Raw genomic sequence first — 13,351 nt, 5'->3', positions numbered from 1 at the left:
AGAATGCCTCAATTAGGCACAAAGTACGGATGAGTCAACAGGAGCTCTCAGTTCAGCTATCAGTCCACTTACTCCTTCAGTTTAAGGCCAGAACACCCAGAGTTCCTCAGCTGTCCATGTATTTTCTGACTCCTTTACATTGGAACAAAATGGCTGAACTCACCAGATGTTCTGTTCTCAGATGAACCAGGTGATCTGGCATCAGACTCAGTCTCCACATCAAAATGGACACTGGGAGCCTGCCAAAGCATTTCCCCAAGCCAGAACCCTTTTCTAAAGGTTAACCTCATAGCAGAGCTGTAACCAGGCCGCTAACTAACCACACAGGCCAGAAGTAAATCTAAGAAAGCAGGTCGCGACGTCAGGTCCTGACCTCTATTGTTTAGTGTGAATACTTGTATTTTTCCTTCTCTAACGCTCTCTCTTCTGGGATGATATGCCCTCTGGCTTCAGATGAGAAAGAAAACTTTTTTTTTTTTCGACCCACAGTTTTCCTTAAGTTTTATCTATTTCTTTGAAATAGTTTAAATGCTATGGTCATTTCAACTAGTAATTGTGTTTACATCATCTCTGAGAATGGCACATAGTTCAGAGAAAAACAGCCAAAGCAGTTCAGTGTTTTTGGCTTATTGTTTGAATATCTGAAAGCATTGCAGCTGGAAAGAATTCCATTAATTTGTGGCTAGCACCGATACATCAGCCTCGAGAGCTTCCAAGTAAACAGAAGGAAATTGGCATTGCTATCTTGTGGCAAGAAGCAAAGAACAGAGTGGTACAGAGTTCTCCAAGAAGGAAACATTAACCCAGATGTGAACAAGACAATGAATGAATTGTTCATCGGAACTTTTCAACCTTTCAGCTGTGAGCAGCAATTATAATCACCAATGCATCCAAACACTCCAAGAAGACATAAACCTGAAAATTACCCATCGTGGCCCAGGCACAATTATGTCTCCATAGCGCCATGAAGTACTGGCGTCCCAATTTAACTTACACACTTAAGTTTCTCTTTAGGGGGAATGCAGAAAAGCATGTGTTCCCTTAGCGAGCGCGCACACACACACACACACACACACACACACACACACACACACACACCCCTATATTAAAAAAAAAACAACAAAAACCAAAAACTGGCATTTATCTTCAAGAGTCAACTCTTCATACTTATTGCACAACACTCCTTTCACTTCTAATCAGAAAGGCAATCTTTCTTCTAATATGGTAAATATAATTTATTTGCAAATCTACCAGAAAGGATTACAGCTGGCAATTTTAGGCTGCTGACTTCACAGGGTTGTGGAGTACCATAACTTTGTTTGCCCTGCCAAGGGACAGAAGTGTTTGTGTGTTCTTTGCCTAGATGCTAAAGTTCTGAAACATGTTTTATTAAGCAGCTTAAGTTATTTTAAATGGTGACCAGATAATCAGACAATCTTCTCTGGTTGGGGAGTGCAATTACACTTTTGCTCTCTTAGTTTCTCCAGCTTGTAAACCCCATGTTTTCATGCTCCTCTTCTTAAGTGGTTGTGTTTCTGCATCATTCTGGCTCAGCCAAAGTGTTCCCTCTTATGTGCCATAAGGGAAGTTCCTTCTGGTAGCATTTAGTTTAGCCAACCAATACGAATGAAACCATTCTAATGTCAAATTTGTGTACATATTCCATAGAAATCTCTCTGATGTCACCTTGATACATATAATGCAAAAAAACACAAAACTTCTTGACTATACTATCTATCCTCTGTAAAACTGTTCTAAAGTTATTAACTGTTTTAAAAAATCAACTGTATACAATGTATTTACTGATTTTGACCAATTGAAAGTATATAAAAGTTTAATTTTCAGAGTGATTTTAGTTATGTATGAGGACATATGTAAAATGCATTCAAACATATTATTATAGAAGAATGTTCACCAAAAAGAAAGCATTGAGCTTTTAGAAAAAGAAAGAGAATATACACTAGAAACATTATAGCTTAGGGAACAGCCAATGAATCTTAATTCATGTAAGTCAGAGCATAATGATTGATTTTGATAATACACTATTGTTTTATTTTTAAAAACAACGTTTTATGCACAGGCTTCTAGATATAAACATAATACCATGTTGGTTCTCAGCTATAAATATTTCTGTAAAATAGCTCTTTAAAAGAGAACAGAATGAAAATTTGAATGAATTGCATATCTTAGGACATTTTGGTATATTAATTGAGAGATGGAAGCATAAATGATTTCACCTTAATTTTATGGGAAAGAACCTCACTGTGCTGATAGGAAATTCTCTGCACCATTCTCTGCAAATTTTGGCTTGAAAAAAATAAAATACCTCTTGCCAGTAAATGTGGCAAGTCCATGTGAATTTGAAAGTAAATCAAATAAGTATGTTCCTAAGCCTTTTACAGTCAATTAATAAAACATTAATTTGCAGGAGAGATTTTATACCCAAGAAGTTTTATGGGGGCAATTCTTAAACCTGACTTTCTTCCTATAAATTTGACATGATACTTTTGTCAGAAGAATGCCCAATTAATGGGTAGCTATTGCAATTCAAGAATCATGAGCACCAACATTTCCAAAGTTCTATTTTATACTCAAAATCCCATATTTCCAAAAACTAAACCAGGTACCCATGTGCCTGAGGAGACATGTTAACGGTGGGTTTCCTTTTATGATCCTTGTATAAATTGTGAATATTGGTTTCTGTGTAGAAATCATAACACACAGTATTATGGATTTTCATCTCTAATTTTTAATATAAAATACAGCCTATGGTTATTGAAAATTAAGACATTTTCCTCTTGACATTCATAGGGAGTCAATCCCCCTTATATGCCTCTCCGTAAGAGTGTATTCAAAAGTATATATTCTATGGCAGTGATTTTCAAACCTCTGACTGGTGCCCCAATGCAAAAAAGGTCCCTGCATTTTACTCTGAGACTTAGTACACACATACATAGATATGTATAATTGGAACACAAGTTTAACAAAACAAAACTTGCCCTTACTACAAGTACTGCTCTTCTATTTTCTATTCCAGTCCATTTATTTTTGTTTTCAGCTATTTTGTTTTCTTTTTCCATGCTGGTTATGAACCACTATTTAATTTTATGAACTATCCATGGGTCCCTACCCAGAGTTTGAAAAGCGCTTCTCTAACAAGAACCTTGGCCCTGCCTACTTCTGTGCTCAAGGTGAAAATGCCTTCTGTACAAACTCATGTGCCCAACAGGCTCCCCATTATCTTCAGGATGCCCCAAAATGTAAGTACAGTCCAGATCCTTGACAGAAAATACAAGTGGAAAATCACTGTTGTTCAATATACACAATCTTGCCTGCAAGAAGCTGGGCTTGTGGAGACTGTCTGAGGGTGGGCAGACCATTCACACGAGTGGATAGTCTTTGACATCCACCTCTGGATGAAGCCACACCAACAAAGCTCATGAAGTGGTTTTCACCAAGGATCCATCAGCACAGCTTTCCAAAATGTGCTGAGACTGTCAAGCCTCAGGAAGAAGTGTGTCTAATTTAGGGATGCTCTGGTCCAGGACATCTCACACTTTAACGTGACGCAGACAGATCCCCAGGGGATCTGGTTAAAGTGCTGATTCTGGTTCAGGAGAGCTGGGGCAAAGCCTGAGATTCTAAATGTTTAGCAAACTCCAAGGTGAGTCCAGTATTGTTGGTACAAGAAGCACACTTTGGGCAACGAGGGTCTCTACATGAGATGACGTTATTCCTAAAATTGGGCATTTTAATATTTTTTGAGTTTTTTTGTTTTTGTTTTTAATAGGGGAATTGGGGGAGGAGAAAAGTGTTGGCGAATTGGGGAAGGGGAACAGCCAAGTTGTTGTTCTTCAATCTTAGTTGTGGAGGGCACCAGTCCCCATCTGGCTGCCCGTTGGCAGTTCATGGCCTCTAAGCTCAAGGTGCTGTGTTACAATCTTAGCTGCGAGTGGGCATAGCCACCATTCCATGTGGGAGTCAAACCTGGCAGCCTTGTTGCTAAGAGCGCATGCTCCATCCATTGAGCCATCCGGGTGGCAGCTCAGCTCAGGGTGCTGAGTTCAGTCGTAGTTGCGGGCGAGCACAGCCCACCAATGAACAGGCAATCTTGTTGTTACACCAGCTGAGCCATCCTGCCACCCGCTGGCAGTTCAGCGACAGCTCAGCTCGGGCGCAGCGTCACTGGCCCATGTGGGAATCGAACCAGTGGTCCTGTTGCTCAGAGCTCGCGCTCTTAAGCTAACTTTTAGCCAATTGCGCCACTTGGCCAGCCCTGAGGGTTCTTTAGATAATTCTTTTTGTATAAGTAACAGGAAGAACTGTTCTTTTCTGGATCAGTTGCTTTCATTTGGGAAAGGGGTTACATTTCATTCAATTGGACTCATTCCTGGATCTACGTCACATACCTACATTGATTTTCTATTAATTTGTCTATTTTTGCTTTCTCAACTCTTACTAATTTACATTCTGATTCTGCCTCTCATTTGTGTATATTGTTAAGTAATATTTCATATATTATAAAATAAAAAGTCAATGAGAGAGCGTTGTTTAAGCTCCAGGATCTACGGGAGAGCTGAGTCAGTGTCTCAAAACCCACACTCTGTGCTCCATGAAATGCTGAGCAGTGCTTCTCACTAGCACTTAGTCCTGCTAAACTTTTCATGGATGCCAAATGATGACTGCCCTTTGACAGGAGCCAGTATGTCACCTGGCCTGTGCCCAATATTAGAGCCTTGGGCCTCTAGAGTGAAAGGAGGAACGTGGAAGGAAAAGCTTCATTCTGCCTTCACTTGAGGAGATGGGCACTCAGTGAAGCCAGTTTGAGATCTCCATTCCCCAACCACCATCATGGGAAATACCCGCCTCCCTGGAAGGCTTTTAAGTGAAAGCGTAATTACAGCTAAGCAAAAATTATGCATGCCTTTGGCCCAGAACTTAAAAAAAAAATGAATCAACTTATTTATTACAGTGGTAATTGCTTTGTTTATAATTCTCTGCTGTGGTTAAAATACTATCTACACAAAGAATTAAGTTTAAAATGACTTTTAAATTGAGTCTGAATTGATGGTAGCATCCAAAGCTCATACATTTTAATTTTAACAATAAATAAAATGTATAATGGTGGGGGAAAGAGCTAGTCAAAAATAACAGAGGAAGAAATTATTTCTGGACACAAACCCCGGTGACATGTTAAATTGATGAACCTATCTTTTAGATACAAAATGTAAAATATTTTTCTAGGTGGAATGTATGTCAGCCATGTTTCTGCCCTTTGAAAAGAAATAGTCAGCCTATTAGAATATGCTTGTGGAAATTATGAAACAGTCCTTTGGGTGTACTTGGAATAAGTCAATTTTTAATCTAGTTTTAGCTGATTCCCACCCAGGTCAACATTAGAGAGCTGCTACCAAGAATGCAACTTTAAAGAAGAAAGAATAACATGACCAGCTTGTCCTTTTTAGCTTGGAGAAGGGAATATTGAAAGGAAACTGAAAAGCTTTGATTACCTAAAGTGTTGTCCCCATAGTGATTGGCAAGCAGATCCTGCTCCCATGGAAGAAGAAGTAGGAAACAAAAGTAGAAACAAAAAATAATTTATCACTATGGAAATGGATGGAAATTGGAGCTACTGGATTCTGCTATCTTCTGTGAATAGGCAATCTCTAGGCTGAACTCTCCTTCTTGGTAGTATAATGGGGCTGTGGCATTAGCAACCAGGATACCCTTGGGAAAAACTCTCCATTTTCATGTTTGCCAAAGAAGGAAGTTGGATTCAATATCTAAGACTTGGTATTCTAGATAAAATATGACCTGATGTTCAACAAAATCCAGGATAGACTAGGTCAGCAACTCTCAGAGGATTAGGGTTTTGTTTTGTATCTTCTTTAATCTAGCAACATCTTGTACTTCATGTCACTCACACACACACGCACATGTGCAATGTGCACGTGCGCTGACACAGCCAAACTAAAACAACAACACTTTCCACGTGAACTTAGGTAAACTTTATAAATGTTCTCCATCTATTTCCTCATCTGTAAAATGAGGGTGTTGGATTAGATTATATCATCTTTATGATCTCTTCCAGCTCTAATGATATATCAACTGCGTGACCTCAGAACAGGAAACAAGCATGTGGGGAAAGGTGCGTGTGGTTTTTAAAGATAGGACTCCATGAGCCCTGAAGAAATGCTATCATGGTCCTATTTTGACATCTCTAGATTCTCCTTGGCTCTTGAACCCAGTGAATATTGCACTGTAAAACTTCACTTTGTGAAAGTACTCAAGGTCTTTCAAGGCCTAGGCTTAGAATCCTAACACATCACTTCCATTGCTTTCTTTTGGCCAAAATTAAGTCACAAAGTCAATCTAGACCCATGGGGTGGGAAAACAGACTCCTCTCTTGATGGGAGCAGCTACAGGCACATATTGTGCAGGGCTTGGATATAGGGCAGGGTAGATAACCAGGAATATTTTTGCAATCAACCCAACTAACGCATCATTTAACCATTACCAAAAAATCTGCGTACTGCCAATAAGTGTCTTCATCTTCATTAGTGGGGCTTCCAGCCTCATTTTCTAAGTCCACGAGGACTCACATTCCTTTCCAAATATTGGTATGTATGGTTGTAAAGTATGCCCATAGCCAAACTCACGGACTCACTTCCTTTTACTGTTCAAGCTTCATTAAGTCAATCATAATACCCGAGTGCTCTTGACTATTGGAGATGATGAAGTAAAAGTCACTGAATCTTACTGTCCAATACATCTTTCTGCAATCTCGGCAAAGGGATCTATCTATGGGCCGTTACAAGATCGCATTTTCCTGGACAATTAATGTTGAGCCAAGGGACACAGGAAGGAGTGGTAAGGGAATTGTTCTAAGCCCCACTTTGATTTCGGGAAGGAGTCTTGTGCTTTCCTTAACCTCACACAATCACTGGCATCTGTATGACAAATCTTCCACTTTTGTTTTTGAGTTAAAAATCAAGGTTCCCAGGGGAAATTGTGCAATGGGATATTGGCACTTCAATAAACTTGGCTCACATATTTTATTGATTATGGTAAATCTAATTGTTGCAATAAAGCCTGGGAACCCCCCCCCAAAAAAAAAAAATATATATATATATATATATATATATCTCCTTTCATGCTCCAGTGGTATGTATTTCTTTCTATTAAGGTAATACCTACCTGATTAGAATCTAGTTCCTCAAAAGTAATAAATAAATCAGGGAGTTATTCCAAATTAAATTTGCCTCAATTGTCTCAAAAAAATCTTGATGGAATTTTAGCTATTTTTTGTGGACTGATAGACACTAAATACAGTATCAACACTTTTAAGTACTCTTTGAAATAAGCATTAAACATAAAATATAGTGCATAAACATTTTAAGCTAAAAAAATCAAATTACACACTTGCTGCTACTTAGAACTCTATACATTGTTCTCTTTTTTATTTTACCTTTTTTTTCTTTAATTAAAAATGCTTACATTGCACATGATGTGAATCTTATTTTCTTTGTGGCAATTGCCCTGGGCTCAGTGACCTGTAAAAAGTCAGGCCCTGGACTTAGAAGGCTTCGTTTCACTTCACGTCCTGAGACTGGTGTGTGATTTCTCTGCCCTCTGGCCTGTCTCTCTCCTAAGGCCCCCCCATTTTTTGCAGGTCACATCAAGAAGCCATGCCTTGAGGCTGGGAAATAAGGCTGACAAATAAGGTCCACCAGAGGTGAAGGGATCACCAGTGCTGGAGGTTTAATCCGCTCTAAGATCCAAGTTCTTATTTATCTTTGATATACAAATAATTTATTTTTTTCCTCTGATATTTTATAGAATAAAAGAAAACACAATGGAAGTCAATTTTATTGATTCTGTGACAAACAAAAGCAAGCAAGAAAACCCTCCTAACTACTCTAGATACCTGGGTGCAGAACGTCAGAAAATAAAGTTTTTAAACATTGAAACCTCTTGCAAGAAAAATAGCTTTATAGTACAGGTCATCAATTCAAACTATAGTTAAAATAACTGAATTTGATATTGCTTCTTCAGTACCTGAACCATTCTACCAAAACAATGGTGCTTTTACCTATTTCTAAAAAATGCATTTTTCAATAAGGTGAATAATGAGAAGTAAGTAAAAACAAGCTGAAGCAGAATATAAGGTGTGGGGTATGTCTGTATTATGTGCATGCAATGAGGTGTAGCAGAAAGTCTAAAAGTATAAATAGCAAATCTTCAAGGAAGTTACTTAGGTTTTTTGAACCTCAGTTTACTCATCCATGAGAAGTAGATAATAACACACAAATAAAATATAAGATAATGTCAAATATATTTAATTCCTTGAACACCAATATAAATGGAAAAAGAAAAGTTCCATTCATTTTCTTTGAGATTCATATACAAAATAAACCACAAGTTTCAAATGACATTTAAAATCAGGAAAAACCTTGCTTGGGTCTTTGCTGGAAAGAAATTATTTTCTAGAATGTGGTTTTGTCAATGTACCTATCTTTTCCCTCAATTACCTTGATAACCAAGATATTGTAAAGGCTATTTGACTTTTATATTTCTCTCCCTCTTATGATGTCCTTACTACCACATTTGCCCTGCTGCTTGAATAATTAATTTGCTTGGATAATTGGTCACTGTGGCAAATCTCACTGCTCCTCATTGCTTGTTGACAGAAGAAAAGAAACTAATCATGTTGTCACAAATGGCACTATTTCATCTTTTCTGATGGCAGAATAGTATTCCATTGTGTACATACACAATATGGATGGATCTTGAGATTATAACGCTAAGCAAAATTAGCCAGACAGAAAAAGTCGAGAACCATATGATTTCACTGATATGTGGGATATAAAACTGAAAACAACAAAGGAACAAGACAAACAAAGAAACAAAAACTGATTGACAGAGACAATAGTTTAGTGGTTACCAGAGGGTAAGGGGGGAGGGGGTGGTAGATGAGAGTAAAGGGAGCAAATATATGGTGATGGAAGGAGACCTGACTCTGGGTGGTGAACACACAATGTGTGTTCAGATGATGTATTACAGAATTGTACACCTGAAACCTATGTAACTTTACTAACAATTGTCACTCCAATAAACTTTAATTATAAAAAGAAAAGAAACTAATCAAAAATTCCTGCTCCATCTCAGCAAACTAATGGCTGATCCTGTCCTTATGGCTGGAGTACCAAGGATGTAAATCTAAGTCTGGAGCACCACCATCCCTTCCTTCCCAAACACTCACATTATCCCACCTTATCTAAGATGCCATCAAAATCTGTCCACTCATGACAGAACCCAGAAATGCATAGCATGAAAACCGGACTAAAATATATGGCGGCAACTGGGTGACGAAGCCACCAGCAATCACTCTGTGGTCCCTTCAGTGTGAATCTTATTGCTTGGCACTAACCAAAGTAAAATGAACTTCATAAAACCTTCATGGCAACAACAGACAAAATAATAGCCAGAGTATTTCAACTAAATTGCCCTAATGTATCACTGACAGAAACTTGTTAGTCTTCAAATCCAATTTATCTGTTCAACTCCAGTTGCTCCTCTCTCTGCAGGGTTCTTTTTGAAGTTCTTTGGAGGTCTGGGACATTAGGAAACCAGCAGGACACAGAGGAGTAGGATAATCACTCCCTTAATAACCAATTACATCTCTGGCATTGTTGAAATAAATTCTTTCCTGGCAAGACAAGAAACCTAGTGTCAATTGATGATGCTAATAAGATGTTTTTGTTCCGTGAAACTATGCATAGCTAGCAGGCTCTTGACTCTGGCACTCAGCTCTTCTCTTTTAGTTCTGTTGTTTTGCTTCCACACTAACTGTTTTGGCCATAGAGCAAGTGGAGAAAAACAAGAGTTGTCACACTCCACGTACTGGCGCACACGTGTGAGTACATGCATGCACGTGTGTGTCATGTGTGTGTACAGTTAACTGTCTCCAGTTGGTATGTTCGGTTGGCCATAGGCCACTTGGTACCTCCATGATACCCGAGGCCAGCGTGATTTTTCTCAGGAATAGCTTTGGATGAGGAAAGAGAGTGCATGACCTCCCCATTAATTCACTCCAAGACCTTGAAACAATGATCATTTAAGTTCTCAGGGTCTTACTTTCTAACTTTGAAAAACAGAAAGCAAACACATTTCCTCCATCCCATGTACTACACTGTTCAGAAGTCTGACTGAGTTATCTGAAGTGTTTTGGAAATTATAAAGATTTATGTAAATGCGAGATATGACTATATCACTTGGTCATATTCACTTCCTGTCACTATTATATTGGTATTATTATAAGGGATTAGCCATGGTCTTTGAGATGCAAAAATCCCATTAGACTTCACTATCTGACAGAAACAAACCATTTCTGACATTATATTTTAACTATTTTGTATAGTTGACTCAGTCTTAAATCAATGTCTACAACACACATTTTTGAATATTTACAAATTAAATATTTCAAGCCGGCTTTGCCTTTCTGTTCAATGTACCCACACTAATATTTCTCGTAGTCCATTCGTCTTCCTCAGATTAGAACCCCTTTCAACTGCTCATTCATATTCTGATGAAAGCTCACTACGTGATATTTCTACATCATATTTCTCTTTATCTATTCATCATTCTACTTCCTCATTTTCCTTCATAGTCTCACACATCTGCAGGATAGAGTCAGCATTTTCTCACTGACATCTTGAAACTCATTTCCGGGCAAAAGGTTTAGGGTCTTATTTCAAGTTCTTCACCTCAACCTCTTAGCCTCTTAACAGCTCCTACTCCCCAGCTGCCTAATTCATCTTTACAGTCACATATAATTTAGATTATTCATGATTTCATGTGGATGGTGCTTTCTGTCTCATATTTAACATTTGGGGGACCTCATTTGAGTCATATTCTTCACTAGTGAAATAAGTCAAGGGATCAACTCTAGATAATTAAAGGACTGAAGTGGAGGGTCAGGTGCAAACATTGCCCTGGATCTCTGGATGTCAGAGAGCAGGTATGCGTACTTCTCCCTTTGCTACGATGAAAGGGGATACACACACACACACACACACACACACACGTATGTATATAAATATAGAATGGTTATTTCAGGTGTAAAGCTGCCTCTCAAATTCTCCAACCCAGAAGGATATTTGACACACATGCATTATATATCAGTTATCTCAGTCACCTCCAGTATGAAACAATTTGTGGAGTGTGCTAACGAAACACCCAGGATATTTTATATGCCTTGGATAGGAAACAGTATTGAGTCATCCAAGCTGCTTGATTTTACAGTTTAGAGGCATCAGTTACTAAACTGCTGTGATATCAAGCACGTGCACAGGGAGGGCATACTGTTGAGTATTTTTATAAGGAATTAGTCAATGTAATTGCGGGCTGTAAAAAGATTGTTACACAACCTCATTACATGCTGTAAACACTTCATCACATGACATCGTTCCATGTCATAAATACATCATCAGAGACCATTAGGTTCTCTAATGATGACTTCTCACCTCCATTCATCATACAGAGATTAATAAATGCCTAAGGAGAGCATAGCCTGTGCAGTTTTTCACTGTTATGATAACTCCATCTGTAGAATTTCTTACAATGTGCTGTATGTTTACATAGACTGTTACACAGCATGAAGATAAGTGTATTTGCTCTTTGCTCTTTATTCTTACAACCACCTTTAGCTAAAGGTAATAAAATCTGACCCGACCTGTATAGTTTGTAAAAGAATATTTAAAGAATGAGGAAGAAGAGGAAAAGAAGAAAGTTGGGGAGGAGTGGAAAAGGGGGACTAGGAGGAGAAGGAGAAAGAAATGGAAAAGAAGAGTTTAAAACTATTTAAAATAATTGTATAATATAGGCCTATTTGAGTATATATGTGTTAATTCTTTCAGACATGTTTAACTTCAGACATGATTTATATAAGGCAACAGAACTGGTCACTCTCTATGATTAGGGTTTTAACGTTAATTTCAATTTATTCTCTAGGGCCACATGTTATATATTGTCATTAATTCACACTTTCTACATTTTTTTTGTACCACTCTTTCCCAATTTCCACTTCTTAGAGTGTGGGATGGAAGAAGGCATCTATAAAATAAGATCAGACTAAAGCAATGGTTTCCAAACTTGTTCTTGAAGCCATGCATTACTCTTGGTTCTTCAAGGCCTCCTAGAGATGAGTCTGGTGGACCAGGCAGTCTCAACCACCCCCCACCCCCCANCGTCACCCCACCCCTGCTTACCTTAACCATGGAAGCTCCACTTTTATCTGTTTCCTAATTTGGGTATTGGAGTGTAAAATTCACTGAACTAAATAATATTCATGTTATTCTGAGTCTTAAACTCTCATGATCTCTAATTTTTGGAGGATTATTAGGGATTACCATGGGATGGTGGCAGAAGACAAGAAGAGGTTTCAGGAGGGCCCCTGGCCTAGACCTCCCGTTCATTATAGTCTATAAGTTTAGACTTCGATGTTATCACCAAGTGAAGTCATATATCGCTATTGGGTTTGTGTATGCCCATGTATATGTGTGTTAAGTTTAATTTCTTAAACACAAATATCTAAACATCCCATAATTTCTGTGACCCTGAATTGGCATTGCCTCATTTTTAAATGTACCGGAGGTCTCAAAACATGGAAGTTGCCTACACTTTTCTTTACCTCTGAGGGGTTCTGATGATCACCCAGAAATACACTGGTAAAATCCAAGCTATGCCTTCCATCTTCAAGTGTAGGAAATTATCCCTGAGGGCTGTGAATGTCCTTAGCTAATCAGATCATTCTCTAATACTAACTGGGTACTTAGGAGGCTAAGAAATGTACAGATCACTTCACTAGGTTTATTAATTTAATCCTCACAGTAGCCTGTTATCTATTATTATCCCAATTTTCAGATAAGGAAGGTAAAGTTCAAAGAGGTTAAACAAGCTAAAATCACATATAGTCAGTAAGTGACAGTGTCATTCCAACCCAGGCAGGTCACCTCCAGACACCAAGAGATTAATTACTGAGTCCATTTGCATTAATTTTAATACTAATTACTGTTCTTCTCACTTTGGAACATATTGGAAATTAACAAAAATTAAATAACCCAAGAAAAGGGCAATTTTCTTTTTGTTGTTTATGTAGTTTTGTTTTAGTCTCTCTAATTGGGGATCGTAAGATGAAACAAACAAACAAAAAACTTAAAATTAATTTTCTAAAATTCAAGAAACTAAACAAGTATTAAAAAAATTAAATAACTAAACATCCAAATGATGTTTCTGGTTAAGTTTGCAATTATTCAAGCTTAAAACTGCACTAAACTTTTGTAAAAAAAAA

This window comes from Hipposideros armiger, unplaced genomic scaffold (genome assembly GCF_001890085.2).
Source record: "Hipposideros armiger isolate ML-2016 unplaced genomic scaffold, ASM189008v1 scaffold_89, whole genome shotgun sequence".
NCBI classification, from domain to species: Eukaryota; Metazoa; Chordata; class Mammalia; order Chiroptera; family Hipposideridae; genus Hipposideros; species Hipposideros armiger.
The sequence above is the reverse complement of the archived record's forward strand: the minus strand, read 5'-3'. Positions refer to the sequence as shown.